General features: G+C 43.7%; 1 long non-coding RNA gene across 1 annotated transcript; it reads right to left on the bottom strand.

Moving 5' to 3' along the window:
• Positions 1 to 8,374: 8,374 nt before the first annotated feature.
• LOC120991491 lies at positions 8,375 to 13,609 on the bottom strand. Its single transcript, XR_005776687.1, has 3 exons — positions 13,435 to 13,609; positions 10,349 to 10,351; positions 8,375 to 8,386 (listed from the first exon to the last, which is right to left on the bottom strand). It is a non-coding gene; the product is annotated as an uncharacterized LOC120991491 (long non-coding RNA).
• Between the last annotated feature and the right edge of the window lie 10,313 nt (positions 13,610 to 23,922).

Raw genomic sequence — 23,922 nt, 5'->3', positions numbered from 1 at the left:
CAGGGGATCTAGGTTTTATAAGGGACTCCCCCATCCACACTTGGCCTAAGGAACAAGGTCCATTAGGTTCCAGTGCTCAGCTAAGGAGCTGTTTGTGCTCATCTACGTTACTGACCCGGTTAGTATATTTTACTCTGTTCATTAGTCTACTGCCTACACTGACCTCTACTTGCTTCCTGCTAGAACCCCTGCTCCACCTCACTACGACTACTAACCTGCCGAACCACATCTTGATGTCATCATTTTTAATATTGGGATAGTGACCTAGGTATACCCTTCAGCAAAGTCCAATCCCTGTATTGGAGTAAAAGGGAGACTACCAGGGAGTTCCTAAGCTAAATCCTTAGCAACCCAGTGGGTCCACATAACTCTGGTAAACCTTTTAATAAAAGTAACTAGATGATACATGTTAAATAATATAAGAGCAATCGGTGTGGCTGTCCACAAATAGCAGGCCAAGCTCACCTGTTTCAGCCATTGGCTGCACAAGAAAAATAGAGGGATTGGTCTGGATCGTGCGGCCAGCCGAAGCACAGCCGATCCATATGGCCTTAATCTTAGAAATGCTCAAGAAAGCAATGAAGGATATGGAATGATTAAATGCCTTATCAAATAAATGTAATGCAAATTTTGAAACAATTTAATTTTAAAACATTTGTGACAATTACACTGGTTTATACATTAGTAATGGATAATTACTTTTTGAAATGATGTTTGCATGCATCAGTTAACCCGGAATAACTTAAGTATACTGCAAGTCAGCTATTCAGCTATTAAAGGGAACCTGTCATGTGGATATTTGATTATAATCTAACTAATTATATACAATCATTAACTACAAAAAAGTGCCTTAGATGTATTCACTTACTGGTGTGACAGATGGTTACCTCATAATATACACATAAAGATGCCACATGCCGCATGTTAATGAGCTGATTTGAGTCCAGCGTGATGTCATTGAGTCCAGCGTTTTTTTAATTCAGAGATATAGCCACTCCCCTGCCCACCTGCTGCTGATTCATATGGAAAAAAACTGTCATTCAGCAGCAGGTAGGCGGGGAGAGTCAGGAGCTGATGAATATTTAGGACTCATCATTATCAGCTGGAGCATTTCAATACAAGATGTTGGCAGATTGACTGGGTCAATTAAAGAAAGTGACCCAGCATTTTGCTAAGAGAATCAGTCACTTATTTATGTTGCCCTTAGTTAGGATACCATAAAACTGGTGACAGGTTCCCTTTAAGCACTGAAAGACTGAAAAGAAATGTACATCACACCTTTATATCCAAACAAAGAAAATAGTCATGACACTCACCAGCTTAACCTTTTAACGACCTGCACAGTACATGTACGGCGCAACCGGACGTGACTTAACGTCCAGCGCCGTACACGTACGGTGCGCTGGTCGGATGGGTGCAGGAGCCGCTCCCGCCCGATCTGCGGCAGGGGTCCGGCAGTCACCGATGCCAGCGCATTAACCCTTGCACTGCCGCGGTCAGCGCTGACCGCAGCACATGTGGGCTTCAGACATGTGCAGGGTGTCCATCAGGACCCCGGGCTGCTGTGACGGGGACCCGATGGCAGGAAAGGCAGCCTGATGCCTTCCTTAGGCATCATGGCTGCTTTCCGGGAGAGCCTGTGAGATCCAGCCCCCTTACACTTACAGCCAATGCACCTACAGCCAATGCATTACAATACAGAAGTATTGTAATGCATTGTAAAGGGGATCAGACCCCCAGAATTTGTGGGAGAAAAAAAAAGTAAAAAAAAAATAAAGTTTTACAAAAAAATTAAAAGTTTCAAGTAAAAATAAAAAGGGTCCATTTCCAAAATAAAGTAATACAAAATTGTAAAAAATTGTGAAAAAAATAAAAGTAGACACATTATGTATCGCCGGGTCTGTATCGACTGGCTCTATAAAATATCACATGACCTAACCCCTCAGATGAACACAGTTTTTATGTAACCTTACATCACTAAAAGTGCAACACCAAGTGATCAAAAAGGCGTTTGCCCCCAAAATACTACCAATCTAACTGTCACCTAATCCCGCAAAAAAATGAGCACCTACCTAAGACAATCGCCCAAAAAATTAAAAACTATGGCTCCCAGACGATGGAGAAACTAAAACGTGATTTTTTTTTGTTTCAAAAATGCTTTTGTGTTAAATGTAAAAAAAAAAAAAGTAGACATATTAGGTATCGCCGTGTCCGTAACAACCTGCTCTATAAAAATACCACATGACCTAACCTCTCAGGTGAACACAGTGAAAAAAAAAAAACGGTGTAAAAAAATGCAATTTTTTGTCACCTTACATCACAAAAAGTGTAATAGCAAGCGATCAAAAACTCATATGCACCCCAAAATAGTGCTAATCAAACCGTCATCTCATCTTGCAAAAAATGAGACCCTACCTAAGGCAATTCCCCAAAAAAAAAAATATGTCTCTCAGACTATGGAGACACTAAAACACGATATTTTTTTGTTTAAAAAATGATATCATCGTGTAAAACTTATATAAATAAAAAAAGTATATATATTAGGTATTGCCGCGTCCATAAAATCCTGCTGTATAAAAAAATCACACGAACTAACCCCTCATGTGAACACCGTAAAAAATAAAAAAAAGTGTAATACTAGGCAATCAAAAAGTCATATGCACCCTAAAATAGTACCAATCAAATCGTCATCTCATACTGAAAAAAATCAAAAATGGGGTCACTTTTTAGGAGTTTCTACTATAGGGGTGCATCAGGGGGTCTTCTAATGTGACATGGCAGCTTAAAATTATCCCAGTGAAATCTGCGTTCCAAAAACCATATGGCGTTCCTTTCCTTCTGCATCCTGCCCTGTGCCCGTACAGCAGTTTACGACCACATATGGGGTGTTTCTGTAAACTACAGAATCAGAGTAATAAATGTTGAGTTTTGTTTGGCTGTTAACCCTTGCTTTGTTAGCGGAAAAAATTGATTCAAATTGAAAATCTGCCAAAAAAGGGAAATTCTGAAATTTCATCTCTATTTTCCATTAATTCTTGTGTAACACCTAAAGGGTTAACAAAGTTAGTAAAATCGGTTTTGAATACCTTGAGGGGTGTAGTTTCTAAAATTGGGTCATTTTTGGGGGGTTTCTGTGGCGAAACCAACCTCGCCACTGGGTTTTGGAGAGGCCTGTTTACCAGCCTCTTGCCTCAGGATTATGGCCCATACTAACTTTAAAGGAGAAGACAGACCGGCCGCACAGCTTAAATCTGTCTTTGGAATTGTATTTTGTTATGTGAGGGTACCCAGATAGCTAATTTTATTGTATTCGTGTATTCTGAGTGCCATTCACCTAATGATATGCACTCAGACTTGAGCTATCTGGGGATATGTTAAATGTCTGTGTTTGCTGTGGGGGTGTGACATTGTGTGTTTGGGTGGTGATTTCTGTCCTGTTGTCTCCACATGTGTATTGGCGATTTCCCTTTGTCCTGAGAGATAATTGAATTGCTCCTCGGGTGTCTCCAGGGCAGAGAGGAGGAAACCATGATGCATTGTGGGGATGTGTTGTGTCTGTGTATCCTGAGTGCTACGTATCTGTCCTGTGTCACAGTCTTCCTTCTGGTCCCCTAGGGGCGTGTCCACCAGATGGGGACCTGCATAAATACGGGCGGGTAGCCCTCAATAAAGAGTTCCTGTTTTAACCCTCAAAGTGAAGTGTCGTCTCATTCTTGGGGGAGGATTTATGGTATGCTGTTCCAGTTTGACTGCTAGGATTGTAAACCTATTCGGATGGTTTCCTATTCAACTGTCTACAGCATTCATATGCTTGAGAGGATTCATATGCTTCTTCGGTTCGGTGATTGTGGTGTCTGCCAGAGTGCTTGGAAACCTCAGGAAAAGCTAGGAGCACCCGTCAACGGAGGTACTCAGTCGGGGTGCCAGGTGATCCGTTACAGTTTCTATTATGTAAGCCTCACAAAGTGACTTCAGACCTAAACTGGTCATTAAAAAGTGGATTTGCTTCTAAACTTCTAAGCCTTCTAATGTACCCAAAAAATTAAATGGCATTCACAAAATGATCCAAACATGAAGTAGACATATGGGGAATGCAAAGTAATAACTATTTTTGGAGTTATTACTATCTATTACAAAAGTAGAGAATTTGACATTTGGAAATTTGCTAATGTTTTAAAAATTTTGGCAAATTTGTTATTTTTTTAACAAATAAAAATGACATTCTTTGACATAATTTTACCACTGTAAGGAAGTACAATATGTGACAAGAAAACATTTTCAGAATGGCCTGGATAAGTAAAAGCGTTTTAAAGTTATTACCACATAAAGTGACACATCAGATTAGCTAAAATGGCCTGGTCCTTTATGTGAAAAATGGCTTGGTCCTGAAAGGGTTAAAGTCTTATTTCTTCATTTCTCAGTCTAAACATCAAACAGGGAAGTCAGACACGGGGCTCCCTGGCAACAATTGTTTTGTGCTGGTCAGTGCTTAATGATGCAGGCATTGAGGAAGCGCCAACCAGCACAAAACAGCTGTTGCCTGGGTGCCGCACGTCTGACCCTGTTTGCTTTTTACGTGGATTAAAAAAGGAAGAATATTTTATGCTGGTGAGATATTTTCTTTGTTTGGATATATTATTGGGACTTTGTTCTGTCATAGAGCACCACCAAAGCTCCAAGAGCAGCAATATAGCTCATGTGCACATGTTTGACATATCCGCTCTTAGCAGTACTGATCACTATCTTCCTTGTACATCACACCTCTATTTACAAGTGTAGTACTAGGATTAAGGCTACTTTCACACTAGCGGCAGGACGGATCCGACAGGCTGTTCACCCTGACGTATCCGTCCTGCCGCTATTTCGCCGTGCCGCCGCTCCATCCCCATTGACTATAATGGGGACGGGGGCATAGCTCCGGCACAGCACAGCAGTTCGCGGTGAGAGGCCACCGGACTAAAAAGTCGGACATGCATTACTTTTAGTCCGGCGGCCATTGCCGTGTACTGCCGTGCTGCGCCGGAGCTCGGCCCCCGTCCCTCGGCCCCCGGCGCACGGCGAAATAGCGGCAGGACAGATCCGTCCTGCTGCTAGTGTGAAAATAGCCTAACTTAGTAACATACTTTATAAGGTTTAAAGAAGACATATGTCCATCCAGTTCAGTCTGCAAGTCGATCCAGAGGAAGTAAAAAAATTAAAACTAACTGTAGATATGGTCCAAGCTAAATTAATCCTTTTATGACCCAAAAAAGGCCTGAATGTCCAGGCAACTTTTTGTGATTTTGTGCACGTGGTGGTTTAGTGACTGTAACATCAGATAACGCTGATGGCGATTAAAACATCATTTTTGTCATGTATGGAGCATCAGATTACCGGATCAAACACATCATTAATAACAGACTGGGGGCTACTATAAGGTAATGCTGGCGGTTTTATATATGTTTTTTAGGTGACAGGTTCCCTTTAAATAAAAGCATACAATGTCAATCAGATGTTTCTAAGACTACCAGGATATTGATATTGTCATGCATTAAACGAGGCATGGACTCACTGGGCAGGGATGTAATACTACCACTTTTCAAAGCGTTGGTGCGGCCTCATCTGGAATATGCAGTTCAGTTCTGGGCACCAGTCCATAGAAAGGACACTCTGCAGCTGGAAAAAGTGCAAAGGAGAGCGACTAAACTGATAAGGGGCATGGAAGGTCTTAGTTATGAAGAAAGATTAAAAGAATTACATTTATTTAGTCTTGAGAAGAGACGTCTAAGGGGGGACATGATTAACCTATACAAATATATAAATGGGCCATACAAAAAATACGGCGAAAAACTGTTTGATGTAAAATGCCCTCAAAAGACAAGGGGACACTGCCTCCGACTGGGGAAGAAAAAATTTAGTCTCCAGAAGCGTCAAAGCTTCTTTACTGTAAGAACTGTAAATCTGTGGAATAGACTTCCTCACGACGTGGTCACAGCAGGAACAGTGGACAGGTTTAAAAAGGGTTTAGATGAATTCTTAAAAGTAAAGGACATTAATGCTTATGAAAACGTCTAGATATCTGAGTCTCACTTCATTCTGGTATTCGCGTTCCCACCTATCCCTTGGTTGAACTTGATGGACTCATGTCTTTTTTCAACTGTATTAAATATGTAACTATGTAACAAGGTAGAACCCTTTTTTTTTTTCATTTTAGGGGAAAAAAATTCCTTTCCGACTCGAATCAGGCAATCAGAATAATTCTTTGGATCAACATCTCCAGAAATCTAATAACCATAACCTGTAATTTTATTATACTTCAGAAATACATCCATGTCTCTTTTGAACTCTTTTAGTGAGTTCACCATCACCATCTCTTAGTTAGTACTAAGTCCAGTAGGGTGGTCCCTCTAGTCGGATCATGAACCAGTTGGGAAATGCAATCGTTTTTGGTTATTGCCATGAACCTGAGGTCTACAGGTTTCAGTTTCCCAGTCTATATCTGGGTCGTTGAAGTCCCCCATAATAACAACCTCATGATTTGCCGCTTCATCTATCTCATTTAGTAGTAGATTTTCTGTGGACTCTGGTATATTAGGTGGCTTTTAACAAACCCCTATCAGTATTTTATTATTGTCTTTGCCTCCATGTATTTCTACCCATAGTCACTCCACATGTTCATTTCCCTCACTTATATCTCCCCGGAGTGTGGGCTTTATATAGGACTTTACATAACACCTCCCCCATTCTGGTTATTACTATTCTTTCTAAACAGACTGTAACCTGTACGATAATTGCCCAGTCATAGCCAGGGGTCGATTGGCCATAGACCTTACAGGTAAAATACAGGGTGGGCCGATTCCCAGGGGGAAAGCCAGTGGAAGTGTTTGGGGATGTATTTTGTGCTGCTAGAAGTATTTTGTGATGCACTGTGGTATTTGGCTCTGTTTTCGTGGTATAATGTGGCAAAATATTGTATTGCTAGCCCTGCTTGTTAACCTCCCTAGCATCTCTGGCTGCCTTTCTGGTGTGGCTTGTGGTACGGGTAGTATTTCAAAAAATAATACCTTTGAGATCCTTGCCCAAGCTTGTGACCTATGTCCCTAAAATCATTTTTAAGGATGCTCCACCTACGATGCGGACCAGAACAACGGTCGTGGGCATGAGGCCTTATGCTGCATGTTTTCTCAGCAGCGTGTGGATGAGATTTCAGACATTTCTTATCATTTCATATGATTTTGGACAATACATTATGTACATTCTATTCCTGAGGAATACAATCTATCCTAGACATGTGATGGAAACACATTAGGGCCCAGCCCATTACAGTTATCAGAGCTGTCATAAGTAGTGTTGAGTGAACTTGTGATTTGCAAGTTCAGGGTTCGGGTTATCTAAGAATTCCATAATGGATTCTGTTACCGCGGACCATAACGGAATTCTATGATGGCATGCACCAAGGAAGCCTATAAGAGGCATTCCATATTGCATTCCGTCATAATCAAAGTCTATGGCCAGAATAGACTTCTATTATGACGGAATACAATACGGAATGCCTCTTTCAACCTCTTTCCTCTTGACACCCACTCTTACTAACCTCCTCATTTGCTCACTGAAGATCTTGGAACTACTCATAAATAGAATTTACAAACATTTTTATGTACACATATTATTACATAAATAATTTACTCTGTGAAATCTGAGGGGAATTCATGTTCCTCTAGAAGAATTTTATTACAACTGCTACTTACAAGCACAAAATGCTTTTTGCCCTTCATCTGTAGCTCTTAAGGGGATGGTAGAACATAGAGTAAAGGCAACCTTCCTGATACACAGGGTAAATAATTCAGTAGGTGTGTTTTATATCACTTTGTGCCTGCCTTGAAAGACACTTAAGATACATTCTACAAGTAGTGATAGAAATGAGCCTGGGGCCATTAGTATTTGGAATACTGTGGGAAATCTTAATTATAAGCCATGATGCAGTGTTAAATACGCCTGTGGAATAGTAGGGAAGAACATTTCCCTACATTTATTAGCATGAGGTTATCCAAGCACATCACAAATAGCTAAAGGGGACATATAAGTAAGTAAAGAGGATCATGTATATGTTTAAACTAGAGATTTCATCATCATCCATGCTTTTGTACCATTTGAGGGTTTTCTATGACCTCTATTTATATTGCCTACAGTTTCGCTGATGCAGAAAATAATTTAAAAGAGCATATTAATATACATATATATATATATATATATATATATATATACCATTTTTTAAGTGGAAATTTTTTTAATCAAAAAGTTATAATAAAAAGTCATCCTGCATCTCTGCACCTCACTCATGTTAACTGACATAGTGGGTGGCCAAAAGCTTCTTTATGCACTGTATAAAGAAGCTTTTGGCCACCCACTATGTCAGATATATATATATATATATATATCATAAATTAAGCTCTGGGTTCGCACTCACTTCGGATAAAGTATTCTATTTATTTATTTTTATTGAATTTGTCAGAGATTTAATTAGGTATGGGCTCCTGCGAGGCAAATTCGTTATCACCGAAGTCTCGTGGGACTTTGGTGAATAACTTCGGGGTTTAATTTTTCAACTTGAAAATCATTTTAAAACTTGGTTCTGAAGTCTGCTTTGGTACCGAGGTATCAGTCGGTACCGAAGCCAACTTCAGATACCAGTTTTAAAATGATTTTCAAGTTTAATGATCAAATGTCAAAGTTATTCACCGAAGTCTTATTTCACCTCGCCGGAGCCCAAATACATTTTAATTCTGCACGGAGATGAATCTCTGTACAGCATTAAAACAAAGTGTTGAGCGAAGTGACTTTGGATCTATGATCCGAAGCTTACTTCATTCATCCCTAGTCACAACTACCAAACGCTTAAAGAGGACATGTCACCACAAAATACAGTGCAATCTGCCAGTAGTATGACATAAACAAGAATGACATGTAGCAGAAGGAGTTGAGCAGATATATATACAGTCCTGATCAAAAGTTTAAGACCACTTGAAAAATGGCAAAAAAATCATATTTAGCATGGCTGGATTCCAAGGTTGAGGTTCCAAGTAGAACTTCAACATGCAACAAGAAGAAATGAGAGTGAGACAAAACATTTTTTGAGCATTCAATTTAATGAAAACAACGAATAAACTAAAACAGGCTGTTTTTCAGCTGATCAAAAGTTTAGGACCACACCTCCAAAAAAAACTAAACCCCCCCAAAACAGAAATCCAACTTCCAAACATGAGCTCAGTAATGAGCAGCTCCGCCGTTATTGTTTATCACTTCAAAAATTTGTTTCGGCATGCTTGATGCAAGCGTTTCAATGAGGTGAGTGGGAACATTTCTCCAAGTGGTGAAGACGGCTGCACGAAGGCCATCTACTGTCTGGAACTGTTGTCCATTTATGTAAACTTCCCTTGCCATCCATCCCCAAAGGTTCTCAATTGGATTTAGATCAGGGGAAAACGCAGGATGGGCCAAAAGAGTGATGTTATTCTCCTGGAAGAAGTCCCTTGTCCTGCGGGCATTGTGTACTGTAGCGTTGTCCTGTTGAAAAACCCAGTCGTTACCACAGAGACGAGGGCCCTCAGTCATGAAGAATGCTCTCTGCAACATCTGGACATAGCCAGCGGCCGTTTGACGCACCTGCACTTCCTGAAGCTCCATTGTTCCACTGAAGGAAAAAGCACCCCAGACCATTATGGTGACCCTCCACTGTGGCGCGTAGAAAACATCTCAGGTGGGATCTGCTTGTCATGCCAGTAACGTTGAAAACCATCAGGACCATCAAGGTTAAATTTTTTCTCATCAGAGAATAAAACTTTCTTCCACCTTTGAATGTCCCATGTTTGGTGCTCTCTTGCAAAGTCCAAACGAGCAGTTCTGTGGCGTTCAAGGAGACGAGGTCTTTGAAGACGTTTTTTGTTTTTGAAGCCCTTCAGTCTCAGATGCCGTCTGATGGTTATGGGGCTGCAGTCAGCACCAGTAAGGGCCTTAATTTGGGTCGAGGATTGTCCAGTGTCTTGACGGACAGCCAATTGGATCCTCCGGCTCAGTGTTGATGAAATTTTTTTGGGTCTTCCACTTGACTTTTTTTGGTTCCATAACCCTCAGAATGATTTAAGAAATTCCAAATGACTGTCTTATTGTGTCCCACCTCTGCATCGATGGCGCGCTGTGAGAGAGCCTGCATATGCAGTTCAACAACCCGACCACGCTCAAAAAGGGAGAGTTTTTTTGCCTTTGCCATCACAACGTGTGACTACCCGACAGAAAATGTCAATGAATCCACATCTTTAAGATTTGGCCTTTTAAAGGCATGTAATCCTATAATTTAGATCAGCTGAAAAACAGCCTGTTTCAGTTTAATCGTTATTTTCAATTAATTGAATGCTCAAAAAATGTTTTGTCTCACTCTCATTTCTTCTTGTTGCATGTTGAAGCTCTACTTGGAACCTTGTTAAGACCCAACAATGTAAAATATGATTTTTTGCCATTTTTCAAGTGGTCTTAAACTTTTGATCAGGACTGTATATATATATATATATATATACAGTTGCAAGAAAAAGTATGTGAACCCTTTGGAATGATATGGATTTCTGCACAAATTGGTCATAAAATGTAATCTGATCTTCATCTAAGTCACAACAATAGACAATCACAGTCTGCTTAAAGTAATAACACACAAATAATTTAATGTTACCATGTTTTTATTGAACACACCATGTAAACATTCACAGTGCAGGTGGAAAAAGTATGTGAACCCTTGGATTTAATAACTGGTTGAACCTCCTTTGTCAGCAATAACTTCAACCAAACGTTTCCTGTAGTTGCAGATCAGATGTGCGCAATGGTCAGGAGTAATTCTTGACCATTCCTCTTTACAGAACTGTTTCAGTTCAGCAATATTCTTGTGATGTCTGGTGTGAATCGCTTTCTTGAGGTCATGCCACAGCATCTCAATCGGGTTGAGGTCAGGACTCTGACTGGGCCACTCTAGAAGGCGTATTTTCTTCTGTTTAATCCATTCTGTTGTTGATTTACTTCTATGCTTTGGGTCGTTGTCCTGTTGCAACACCCATCTTCTGTTGAGCTTCAGCTGGTGGACAGATGGCCTTAAGTTCTCCTGCAAAATGTCTTGATAAACTTGGGAATTCATTTTTCCTTCAATGATAGCAATCCGTCCAGGCCCTCACGCAGCAAAGCAGCCCCAAACCATGATGCCCCCACCACCATACTTCACAGTTGGGATGAGGTTTTGATGTTGGTGTGCTGTGCCTCTTTTTCTCCACACATAGTGTTGTGTGTTTCTTCCAAACAACTCAACTTTGGTTTCATCTGTCCACAGAATCTCTTGCCAGTACTGCTGTGGAACATCCAGGTGCTCTTGTGCAAACTGTAAACGTGCAGCAATGGGTTTTTTTGGACAGCAGTGGCTTCCTCCCATGAAATCCATTCTTGTTTAGTGTTTTACGTATTGTAGATTCGCTATCAGGGATGTTAGCATATGCCAGAGACTTTTGTAAGTCTTTAGCTGACACTCTAGGATTCTTCTTCACCTCATTGAGCAGTCTGCGCAGTCATCTTTACAGGACGGCCACTCCTAGGGAGAGTAGCAGCAGTGCTGAACTTTCTCAATTTATAGACAATTTGTCTTACCGTGGACTGATGAATAGCAAGGCTTTTGGAGATACTTTTATAACCCTTTCCAGCTTTATGCAAGTCAACAATTCTTAATCGTAGGTCTTCTGAGAGCTCTTTTGTGCGAGGCATCATTCACATCAGGCAATGCTTCTTGTGAAAAGAAAACCCAGAACTGGTGTGTGTTTTTTATAGGGCAGGGCAGCTGTAACCAACACCTCCAATCTCATCTCATTGATTGGACTCCAGTTGGCTGACACCTCACTCCTATTAGCTCTTGGAGATGTCATTAGTCTAGGGGTTCACATACTTTTTCCACCTGCCCTGTGAATGTTTACATGGTGTGTTCAATAAAAACATGGTAACATTTAATTATTTGTGTGTTATTAGTTTAAACAAACTGTGATTGTCTATTGTTGTGACTTAGATGAAGATCAGATCACATTTTATGACCAATTTTTGCAGAAATCCATATCATTCCAAAGGGTTCACATAGTTTTTCTTGCAACAGTATATATATATATATATTAGCTGAAGTACCCATTTGTGTGTCATTAAAAAATATCACCAGTATCCACTATAACAGTGACATCTACAGCACCCCGCCCCCTTAACACTGACCCCCCACAATGCCCCGTGTCCCTAAAATGGGACCTCCACAGCAGGGCACCCCCTTAACTTTGACCTTCACAGCAGCCTGCCCCTTTAACAGCGAGTTCCACAGCACCCCACCCTCTTGACAGTGACCTCCACAGGGGCCCGACCCATTAACAGTGACCTCTACAGCACCAGCCCCTTAACACTGACCATAGGTTATAGTCCCCTTAACTGTGACCTCCACCATTTCCGGCCCCTTTAACAGAGACCTCCACAGCAACTGCCCCTTTAACAGTGACTGCCACAGTACCCTGCTCCCTTAACAGTGACCTCACAGTACCCTGCTGCCTTAACAGTGACTTCCAAAGTGCCTGCCCCTTTAACAGTGACCTCCACAGTGGCCTGCCCCCTTAACCGTAACATCCACAGTGCCCTCCCCTTTAACAGTGACCTCCACAGCGGCTGCCCCTTTATTAGTGACCTTCACAGTACCCCGTCTCCTTAACAGTGATTTCCACAATATACCGCCCCCTTAACAGTGACCTCCACAGAGCTCTGTTCTCTGAAAATGTGACCTCCACAACACCCCTCCCCCTTAACAGTGACCTCTACAGCACCGCGCCCCTTAACACTAACCTCCATAGCGAACTGTCCCCTTAACTGTGACCTCTACCGTTCCCTGACCCCTTAACAGAGACCTCCACAGCAGCCGCCCCTTTATTAGTGAACTCCACAGTACCCCGTCTCCTTAACAGTGATTTCCACAACACCACGCCCCATTAACAGTGGCCGCTACAGCTATCTGCCCCATAACACTGACCTCCATAGTGGACCATCCCCTTAACTGTGACCTCCACAGCAGCCTGCCCCTAGGGTGGCCAGAGGTCCTGTTTTAGGGTGGACAGTCCGGCTTTCAGACTCTCTGTTCTCCGTCCGGCGCAGGTCCTGGACGGACACAGGGATGTCCTTTTGATCAGCTCGCTCTCAGACAGCAGCACTGTACTGTCTGATCGTAAGCTGCAGGGAGAAAATCACCCTCCCTCGCACCCCTGCAGCTGAGAGATTTTTACCTTTATTTTTTTCAATCCCCATCGGCTGCGGAGTGGGAAGGGACGTGACCTAACTGGGTCGGGGCGTGGCTTAGATGGATCGGGGGCAGGTTTTTTAAGTTCATCTTTTGAGGATGGCCTGAATGGCTACCCCACCTGCCCCTGAACTGTGACCTCCACAGCACTCCGCTCCCTTAACAGTGTCATGCACAGCGTCCTGCCCCTTTAAAGTTGACCTACGGCAGTGAAGAAAAATGGCTCGGTTGTTATGGAAACAAGGTTTAAAACTGTTTGTATGTGGAGACTAAGGGCCTGTGAACTTCTATTGGCTGATAAGGGTCATGTGACCAGGCTTCTATTACCTAATGTATTTTTTGGGAATATCTCAGGAATGGAACGTCCTAGAGAGCTGAAACCTAGTCTAAAAACTTCCCGGACACCTGATGTACCTGTGTAACAAATTTCGTGATTGTAAATATGACGGTGCGGATTCCTTTAGCGGACATACACACACACACACATACACTCAGCTTTATATATTAGATATATGTAGCTGGAAAATATGCACTAAAACTTGTAATTTATACAATTAAATCTCTGCTTTTTCAGACATAGTTGTTCACGTGGGAAGTGTTATCAGTGATTGATAGCATTCCTTGAAGTGTGTATATAGTGAAATCAGCAAAAGCAGAGATTTAGGGTGTTTTTACACGGCCGTGTCCATTTTGTGCACACCACATCGCAAGGCGGAAACAATTAACTTCAATGGGTCCACAATACACATGTATCTTTTGCAGTGTGGCTGCATCAACCCGGATGCACACAGAAGGGCTTCCGTGTATAGATTTTAGAAAATTCCATTAGCGAAAGCTTTAAGGGAGTTGGCAACAGAAGGCTGGTCAGTGTACTTTCCGAGAATTTTCCAAGCTTTAACACTGATGACCTACCCTCGTGATAGGTCATCAGTATCTGATGGTGTGGGTCTAACACCCGGGACCCCCGCTGATCAACAGTTTGAGAAGGCAGCTGTGCATGCAGTAGCATCGCAGCCTTCTCTCAGCTTTTCCTAGGCCACTGACAACGCATTCATCGGTCACGTGGCTTAGGCACAGCTCAGCCCCATTGAAGTTCAAGCAAATATAATTTATTATATAGTGAAAGTTAATACAAGCCAATTACTATTGCATTGTTATTATCCATATTGCTTCCTTTGCTGGCTGGATTCATTTTTCCATCACATTATACACTGCTCGTTTTCATGGTTTCAACCACCCTGCAATCCAGCAGCGGTGGACGTGCATGCACACTATAGGAAAATGCACTAGCCTATATGCACTCCCACCGTCCAGGCCACCAGAGACGCCAAAGCTTTTTCCTATAGTGTGCAAGCACGACCGCCACTGGGAGATTACAGGGTGGTCCTAACCATGGAAATGAGTAGTATATAATGTGATGGAAAAATGAATCAAGCCAGCAATATGGACAATAACAATACATTAGTGAGTGGCTTGTATTAACTTTCTTCTTATGATAAATGTCACTTGCTGAAGGGAGACAACCCCTTTAATGGTGCTGAGCTGCTATACAAAGCACAGCTGCAATCAAATGTACTGCGCTGTGCTTGGTAAGCACTGAGAAGGCTGCGGCGCTCACAGAAATGCTAATACCTTATCAAACAGCTGATCGGCGGGGGCAGCGGTTGGACCTCTACCGATCAGATACTGAAGACCTATCCTAAGAGTAGGTCATGAGTTATGAAGTATAGGGAAAACCCTTTTAACCACCTCCGGACCGCCTAACGCAGATTCGCGTTCCGGAGGTGGCAGCGCTGCGCACAATCACGCATATACGCGTCACCTCGCGAGGCGCGTGATTTCGCTCAAAGCCGGCACGCGCATGCGCATCGCGGGCCGGCAAAATTAAAAGAACAAGTTCGTCACCAGCCTGCCAGCAACGATCATTGGCTGGCAGGCTGGCGATTTTCAAAAAATCCAATCACAAGTCATATAACAGATCATATTAGTAAATATGATCTGTTATATGGCTTGTCTGCTCCTCTGCTGGTCCTTTTCGTCGGTTGGATCCAGCAGAGGAGCAGACTGAACTGTGAGTACACCAAACACTACACCTTAGCCCCAGATCACCCCCCTGCACCCCAATTAACCCTTTGATCACCCCTTTGATCGCCCCTGTCAATCACTAGTGAAAGGAAAAAAAGTGATCAGTGTAAACTGTCACTTTTTTTTTTTTACTAGTATTGGCTGTTAGGTTTTAGGGATAGTTTAGGCCCCTTGGTTAGGTAGTTAGCGTGAGTTAGCGCCCAGCCCACCGCACCGCAGTCACTTATTCGCTGTTTAGCGTATCGCTAATCAGCATTTGTACTTTTATAGTATCTGTGAGTGATCAAAACTGATCACGGTCAGATCTATAATAGTATTAGTGTCACCTTAGCTCGCCCTCCACCCAAAACGCAGTGTTTGCCCGATCAGGCCTGATCGGTCGCCCACACGTGCGTTCACCCACGCCCGCCCCACCGCAGTGACAAAAAATATATATTTTTTTGATCACTGCACATTCATTTTACACGCACTGCGGCGATAAAAAAATCAGTTTTGATATTTTTTATCAACCGCAGCGGCCTCCGGTACTTCGCTAGCCTCCCCTTTGTAAGACAGGCTTGCTTTTTTTCTTGGGTAGTCTCAGGGAATACCCCTAAATTTAGTAGTCCAAAATGTCAAACAGGGGGTATTCTTCTGAAGAGGCCTACAGGATTCTGACCCAGTCGGATGAGGAATGGGAACCCTCATCTGACGAATCTAGCGGGTCAGAATATGAACCTGTGGAAAGCAGTGGCTCTCTGACCCAAAGTTCGGACAAGGAGGTTGAGGTCCCTGGCAGCACCAGGCGTACCCGGCCCCGTGTCGCTAGACCACAGGTTATGCAGGATCCGCTTCAAGAGCAGCAGAGTGGGGCTGTCGCTGCCGGATTACGTGGTGAGGCATACACCAGCAGCGCAGCCCTCCCTGGACCTAGTACCAGCACTGCCGTACAACATGGTGACGTGGCGAGCACCAGAAGGGCAGTTGAAGCTGGTACGGTGGCACGTGCAGTAGTTACCCCGTCGCAGCCACCGCACAGACAGGCCCGTAGAGCCCCTAGAATCCCTGAGGTGCTGGCAAACCCTGATTGGCAGTCACCAACTTCAGCCGCACCATTAGTTCCCCCTTTCACCGCGCAGTCTGGAGTTCGGGTTGAGACGGCTCAAATCGGTTCGGCCCTGGGATTTTTTGAGCTGTTCTTGACTGTGGAGCTCTTGGACTTAGTCGTGGCAGAGACAAACCGGTATGCCACACAATTTATATCCGCCAACCCGGGAAGCTTTTATGCCCAGCCTTTCCGGTGGAAACCAGTCCAAGTTTCCGAACTTAACATTTTTTTGGGCCTTCTCCTCAACATGGGCCTGACAAAAAAGCATGAATTGCGGTCATATTGGTCCACGAACCCGATTCATCACATGCCCATGTTCTCTGCTGCTATTTCCAGGGCACGATTTGAGGCCATCCTCCGTTTCCTGCATTTTAGCGACAACACCACCTCCCGTCCCAGAGGCCACCCAGCTTTTGACCGGCTCCACAAAATTCGGCCCCTCATAGACCATTTCAACCAGAAATTTGCAGATTTGTATACCCCCGAGCAAAACATCTGCGTAGACGAGTCCCTAATACATTTTACCGGGCGCCTTGGCTTCAAACAATACATCCCAAGCAAGCGTGCCCGGTATGGGGTCAAATTGTATAAGCTCTGTGAAAGGGCCACAGGCTATACCCACAAATTTCGGATCTATGAGAAAAAAGATCAGACCCTGGAGCCGGTCGGTTGCCCTGACTACCTGGGGAGCAGTGGGAAGACAGTCTGGGACTTGGTGTCACTCTTATTCGGCAAGGTGTACCATCTTTATGTGGACAATTTTTACACAAGTGTGGCCCTCTTTAGGCATTTGTTTCTAGAACGCATTTGCGCCTGTGGCACCGCGCAAACTAGTCGCGTGGGCTTCCCCCAACGGCTTGTAACCACCCGTCTTGCAAGGGGGGAGAGGGCTGCCTTGTGTAACGAAGAACTGCTCGCGGTGAAATGGAGAGACAAGCGTGACGTTTACATGCTCTCCTCCATTCACGCAGACACGACAATCCAAATTGAGCGAGCAACCCGTGTCATTGAAAAGCCCCTCTGTGTCCACGACTATAATGCGCTCATGGGAGGGGTGGACTTCAATGACCAGATGTTGTCTCCGTATTTAGTTTCCCGCAGAACCAGACGCTGGTATAAGAAGGTGTCTGTATATTTAATTCAATTGGCGCTGTATAATAGTTTTGTTCTCTACAGTAAGGCTGGGAGAACAGGATCCTTCCTCAAATTCCAGGAAGAGATCATCGAGAACCTCCTTTATCCAGGAGGTTCCGTGGCCCCATCCACCAGTGTAGTTAGCCGTCTACACGAGCGACATTTCCCCAGTGTCGTTCCTGGTACCTCAACCCAACCGTCACCCCGAAAAAGATGTCGTGTCTGTAGCAGGAGTGGAATAAGGCGTGACACCCGCTATTTCTGTCCTGACTGTCCTGACCACCCTGCCCTATGCTTTGGTGAGTGTTTCCGGAAGTACCACACACAGGTACACCTAGCATAGGGATTGCATCTCACAGGACAGGCACACAGGGCTATTAGGGCCCTTTTACTCACAGCTGCTGCAAACCTCTCCTTTCACCTGGGATAAAGTGCATAACGTACTTTGCCACATCTTTGGGCGATTTGCGCTTTGCACATTGTCCCATGGGGAAGGAGAGGCTCTGTTCTATAAAGGTAAAAAAAACTAAACAAAAAAAAAATTACTGGTAAGTAAAAAAGTTAAAAAAGTTAATATGTTCTGTTCTAAAGTTAATAAAGTTATTGCGTTGCGGCCTGGTTTTTTCTTTTTGTTTTGTTTTTTTTACCTTCCAGGTGGACCAACCGATTGACTAGCTGCAGCACTGATGTGCATTCGGACAGAAGCATTGCGCTGCTGTCAGATTACACGCAAGTCGGTGTATGCGGCGCTGCAAGACGAGATTTCTCCTCTGCAGTAAAAGATACGTTTGCCGAGGCATATGAGCTGAGGAGGTGGCGGTGTTCATATACTTTGGCAAACACTTTGTATATATAAAAAAAAAAATCCCGGCAATGATTTATTTATCCACATCGATTGATGTGAATGGAGAAATCTGGTTTGCCAGGGCATACGAGCTAAGTGGGTATGGATGTTGGGCGGAGCTCCTATGTCCTGGCAGACGCCTTTCCCCTCCTTTTTCTTTTTTTGGCAGAGATTTTTTCATCCACATTGATCGATGCGAATGAAGAAATCTGTGCCGTTCATTTTTTTCTTTCAGCCTAGAGGCTGAACGGAAAAAAAAAAATCTCATTACCTGTATGCTCAATATAAGGAAAATAGCAGAAACTCCAAATGCTGGCCATACATGTAATGACTGCGGAGACCCTCAAATGCCAGGGCAGTACAAACACCCCACAAATAACACCATTTTGGAAAGAAGACACCCCAAGGTATTCGCTGAGGGGCATATTGAGTCCATGAAAGATTGAAAATTTTGTCCCAAGTTAGCGGAAAGGGAGACTTTGTGAGAACAAAATAAAAAAAAATCAATTTCCGCTAACTTGTGCCAAAAAATTTTTTTTCTATGAACTCGCCATGCCCCTCATTGAATACCTTGGGGTGTCTTCTTTCCAAAATGGGGTCACATGTGGGGTATTTATACTGCCCTGGCATTTTAGGGGCCCCAAAGCGTGAGAAGAAGTCTGGTATCCAAATGTCTAAAAATGCCCTCCTAAAAGGAATTTGGGCACCTTTGCCCACCTAGGCTGCAAAAAAGTGTCACACATGTGGTATCTCCGTATTCAGGAGAAGTTGGGGAATGTGTTTTGGGGTGTCATTTTACATATACCCATGCTGGGTGAGATAAATATCTTGGTCAAATGCCAACTTTGTATAAAAAAATGGGAAAAGTTGTCTTTTGCCAAGATATTTCTCTCACCCAGCATGGGTATATGTAAAATGACACCACAAAACACATTCCCCAACTTCTCCTGAATACGGCGATACCACATGTGTGACACTTTTTTGCAGCCTAGGTGGGCAAAGGGGCCCACATTCCAAAGAGCACCTTTCGGATTTCACAGGTCATTTACCTACTTACCACACATTAGGGCCCCTGGAAAATGCATGTATTCCGTGAGGGGCATGGCAAGTTCCTAGAATTTTTTATTTTTTGTCACAAGTTAGTGGAAAATGATGATTTTTTTTTTTTTTTTTTCATACAAAGTCTCATATTCCACTAACTTGTGACAAAAAATAAAAACTTCCATGAACTCACTATGCCCATCAGCGAATACCTTGGGGTCTCTTCTTTCCAAAATGGGGTCACTTGTGGGGTAGTTATACTGCCCTGGCATTCTAGGGGCCCAAATGTGTGGTAAGGAGTTTGAAATCAAATTCTGTAAAAAATGACCAGTGAAATCCGAAAGGTGCTCTTTGGAATATGGGCCCCTTTGCCCACCTAGGCTGCAAAAAAGTGTCACACATCTGGTATCTCCGTACTCAGGAGAAATTGGGGAATGTGTTTTGGGGTGTCATTTTACATATACCCATGCTGGGTGAGAGAAATATCTTGGCAAAAGACAACTTTTCCCATTTTTTTTATACAAAGTTGGCATTTGACCAAGATATTTTTCTTACCCAGCATGGGTATATGTAAAAAGACACCCCAAAACACATTCCTCAACTTCTCCTGAATACAGAGATACCAGATGTGTGACACTTTTTTTGCAGCCTAGGTGGGCAAAGGGGCCCATATTCCAAAGAGCACCTTTCGGATTTCACAGGTCATTTTTTACAGAATTTGATTTCAAACTCCTTACCACACATTTGGGCCCCTAGAATGCCAGGGCAGTATAACTACCCCACAAGTGACCCCATTTTGGAAAGAAGACACCCCAAGGTATTCCGTGAGGGGCATGGCGAGTTCCTAGAATTTTTTATTTTTTGTCACAAGTTAGTGGAAAATGATGATTTTTTTTTTTTTTTTCATACAAAGTCTCATATTCCACTAACTTGTGACAAAAAATAAAAACTTCCATGAACTCACTATGCCAATCAGCGAATACCTTGGGGTCTCTTCTTTCCAAAATGGGGTCACTTGTGGGGTAGTTATACTGCCCTGGCATTCTAGGGGCCCAAATGTGTGGTAAGGAGTTTGAAATCAAATTCTGTAAAAAATGACCTAGGCTGCAAAAAACTGTCACACATCTGGTATCTCTGTATTCAGGAGAAGTTGAGGAATGTGTTTTGGGGTGTCTTTTTACATATTCCCATGCTGGGTGAGATAAATATCTTGGTCAAATGCCAACTTTGTATAAAAAAATGGGAAAAGTTGTCTTTTGCCAAGATATTTCTCTCACCCAGCATGGGTATATGTAAAAAGACACCCCAAAACACATTCCTCAACTTCTCCTGAATACAGAGATACCAGATGTGTGACACTTTTTTGCAGCCTAGGTGGGCAAAGGGGCCCATATTCCAAAGAGCACCTTTCGGATTTCACTGGTCATTTTTTACAGAATTTGATTTCAAACTCCTCACCAGTGGCGTAACTACCGGGGAAGCAGGGGAAGCTGCTGCTTCGGGGCTCGGACTGCCAAGGGGCCCGGCGCCCAGCTTGTGTGACAGTTTATTTTCAACTTAAATAGTTAATTAAAATTATCGATTCTCATCAGGGCCCCTGGATTAACAGCAGGCGCAGTGGCGGCGGCCCCCCCCCCCCCCCTTAAATATGTCCACCCCCCTTAAATATGTTGATCGGATCATGCTCACTCTTTGTCTTTATTCTGTGACCTCCTGTCTAATCTTATCTTACTGTCTCCTGTCCTGAAGTCTGCGGAGGCAGGCTGTAGCCCCGCCCACATACTGTGATGAATGATTTTTCAAATGCAGGGAGCAGCAAGCGGCAGCAGTAAGTGACACTCAGTCACAGCCTGGCCCTGACAGGTCAGCGGTCAGGTCACAGAAGGCGGGAGAAAACAGCCAGGAGCAGGAGGACAGGAGCTGCAGGCAGCAGTGCCAGTAGAGAAGAAGACGGCAGAGGCAGACGAGCCTGAGAGTCTGAGAGCAGCACCACATCATCAGGTCCAGCAGACCAGTCCAGCACCCTGCACCAGCGGTCCAGTGCCCAGCCCAGAGCCAGAGTGTGAGTGTGGTAGTGGTACTACTACTAGTTAGTAAGTTGTAACTACTTTGTGACTGAGGTAAAGGAATATGGCTACTGTGGGGGCTGGGCCTGGGCCCTGGGGCAATAAAGGGGCATTGCTTGGCATAACTAGTGTGTGGAGTTGTGGTGGACACTAATGGAATGGGCCTTGGGGAATAATAACAACATTTTACTGTGTGGGCACTGTGGGGGCAATAAGGGGGGCTGGGAGCACAACTACTGTGAAGGGGAAATAATAGAGCATAATAACTACTGTTTAGGGGTACTAAGGGGGGGATAACTACTGAGTGAGTGGGACGTCCGACGTTGTGTGGTGACTGTAGGCGTTTTACAATCCGCTGCTGAGGGAGGAGGGAGGGGTTGTGGGGAAGTTGCTCTGGGCATTCATAAATTAGCTCTGGCTGGGGCCCATACATTTCTAGCAACTGTCTGCGCCTCCCTGGCCACTGTCTGAACCCCTGGGCCCTGGCCCTTATCTGTGCCCCCCTGCCTTTGTCTGCGCCCCTGGCCCCTGTGTGCACCTCCCTGGCCTTATCTGCACCTCCCTGGCCTGTGGGCTGTGCCCCTGGCCCTTGTCTGTGCCCCCCTCCCCCCGGCCCTTGTCTGTGCCGCCCCGACCTGTGCCCCCCTGCTTGCTGTTCTGCCATCTACTACTGCTTATTTTATTGCTCTTATATATGCAGAGGGTGTGCGCTTATATGTGCCATAATAACCACTAGTACATGGCAGAACTGCGGGCAGAAAGGGGAGGCTGCCATGTACTGCAAGCTATAGAAATTTTATATAAAGATAAATAAACCAAAAAAATAAAAAGTCTTCACTATTAAAATATAAAAAATACACAACCCCCCCTCCTCCCCAACACTCACACGCGCACACCAAGCAAAAAAAATTTAATAAGGGCCCATGCACACGACCATACGCCCTCTGAAACATTCGGTCCTTGAGATGCATTGATCCTGTGTACGGGAGCGCACAGCTTCGTAGATTACTAAAACATATGATTATGGGACAGTAGTCTCGCGCGCAGCCCAACGCGCAATTAACCTATGATGCTGTGCGCTCCTGTGCCCACAATCATTGCTCGCAGCTCGCTCATGGACTGTATGTCTCGGAGGGCATACTGTTGTGTGCATGGGCCCTAACAATGATCAAAAAATTGCACACACCCCAAAAATGGTGCCAATAAAAACTACAGTTCACCCACATAAATGCCCTCATAAAGCTCTGTAGACAGAAATATGAAAAACTTATGGATATCAGAAAATGGTGATGCAAAGAAAAAAGTATTTTTCTGAAAGGTTTTATTTTAACCCCTTCTACCCCAGAGGCTTTTTTTTCCTTTTGCATTTCCGTTTTGTGCTCTCTGCCTTCCCAGAGCCTTAACTTTTTTTTTTCCCATTAACATAGTTGTATGAGGGCTTGTTTTTAGCAGGACAAGTTGTACTTTCCAACGCAACCATTTAATATTGCATAAAATGTAGTGGGAAGTGGAAAAAATAAAATTTTACCACAGTTCTATAGTTTTTGTTTTTTCACTTGTGATCTTGATTCTCCAGGTCAGTATGAATCTGGCGGATACCACATATGTATAGTTTTTCTTTGTTTTCTTCTAATAGTTTATTTCTTCTAATAGTATATTACAAAAAAATTTTTTTCTATCTTCTAGATTTCATTGCTTGGAGCAGTGCGTCGCCAGAACTTGAAGAGGAGAAGAGCACGTCAGTGAAGACTACAGTCCAGTGAGAAAGATCCCAACAAGGGTGAGTAAGGCTGGCTTTAGTGCTGTGGACCCGAGTGTCTCCTTCTCAGCCTCTACATCTTAGTAAAATTAGAGGAGGAGAAGGATGGACTTCCGTGGCATCCGGCACTGGCCGCCAAGCTATATGGGATTTGGACTTGGAATGTGCAGGGTGTTGGAAGAGGGCAGCAGCAGACTACTAAGAGAATCTCCTTAAAGGCTTTGTCTGTTTTTTTTTCTATTGATGACCTATCCATACAAGCGCTGCCTTCTCCTCATTGTTAACCTGCTTACCAACTGCAGTGAAGAGCAGTGTAATTGCTACTATGGCATCCACATTCACTTCTATGGGACATTACCCTACTACTCACTTGGACAGGAAGGAGCTGTCCCATTGAAGTGAATGCAGTTACGAGGGCAAGCAAGCAAACAATGAGGAGAAGGCAGTGCTTGTATGCGCTGCTTTCTCTTCAAACTGTTGATCAGCGGGGGGGCCGGTGTTATACAAATTATATAGAAAAAGGATGGCGTGGCAGCCTGGTCTGGTCTAGATCGTGACTTGCCAAAGGAGTGGGGTTTACACAGGAGG

This window comes from Bufo bufo, chromosome 2 (genome assembly GCF_905171765.1).
Source record: "Bufo bufo chromosome 2, aBufBuf1.1, whole genome shotgun sequence".
Taxonomy (NCBI): domain Eukaryota; kingdom Metazoa; phylum Chordata; class Amphibia; order Anura; family Bufonidae; genus Bufo; species Bufo bufo.
Note: the sequence above shows the minus strand (reverse complement) of the source record. Positions and strands in the feature narration are given on the sequence as shown.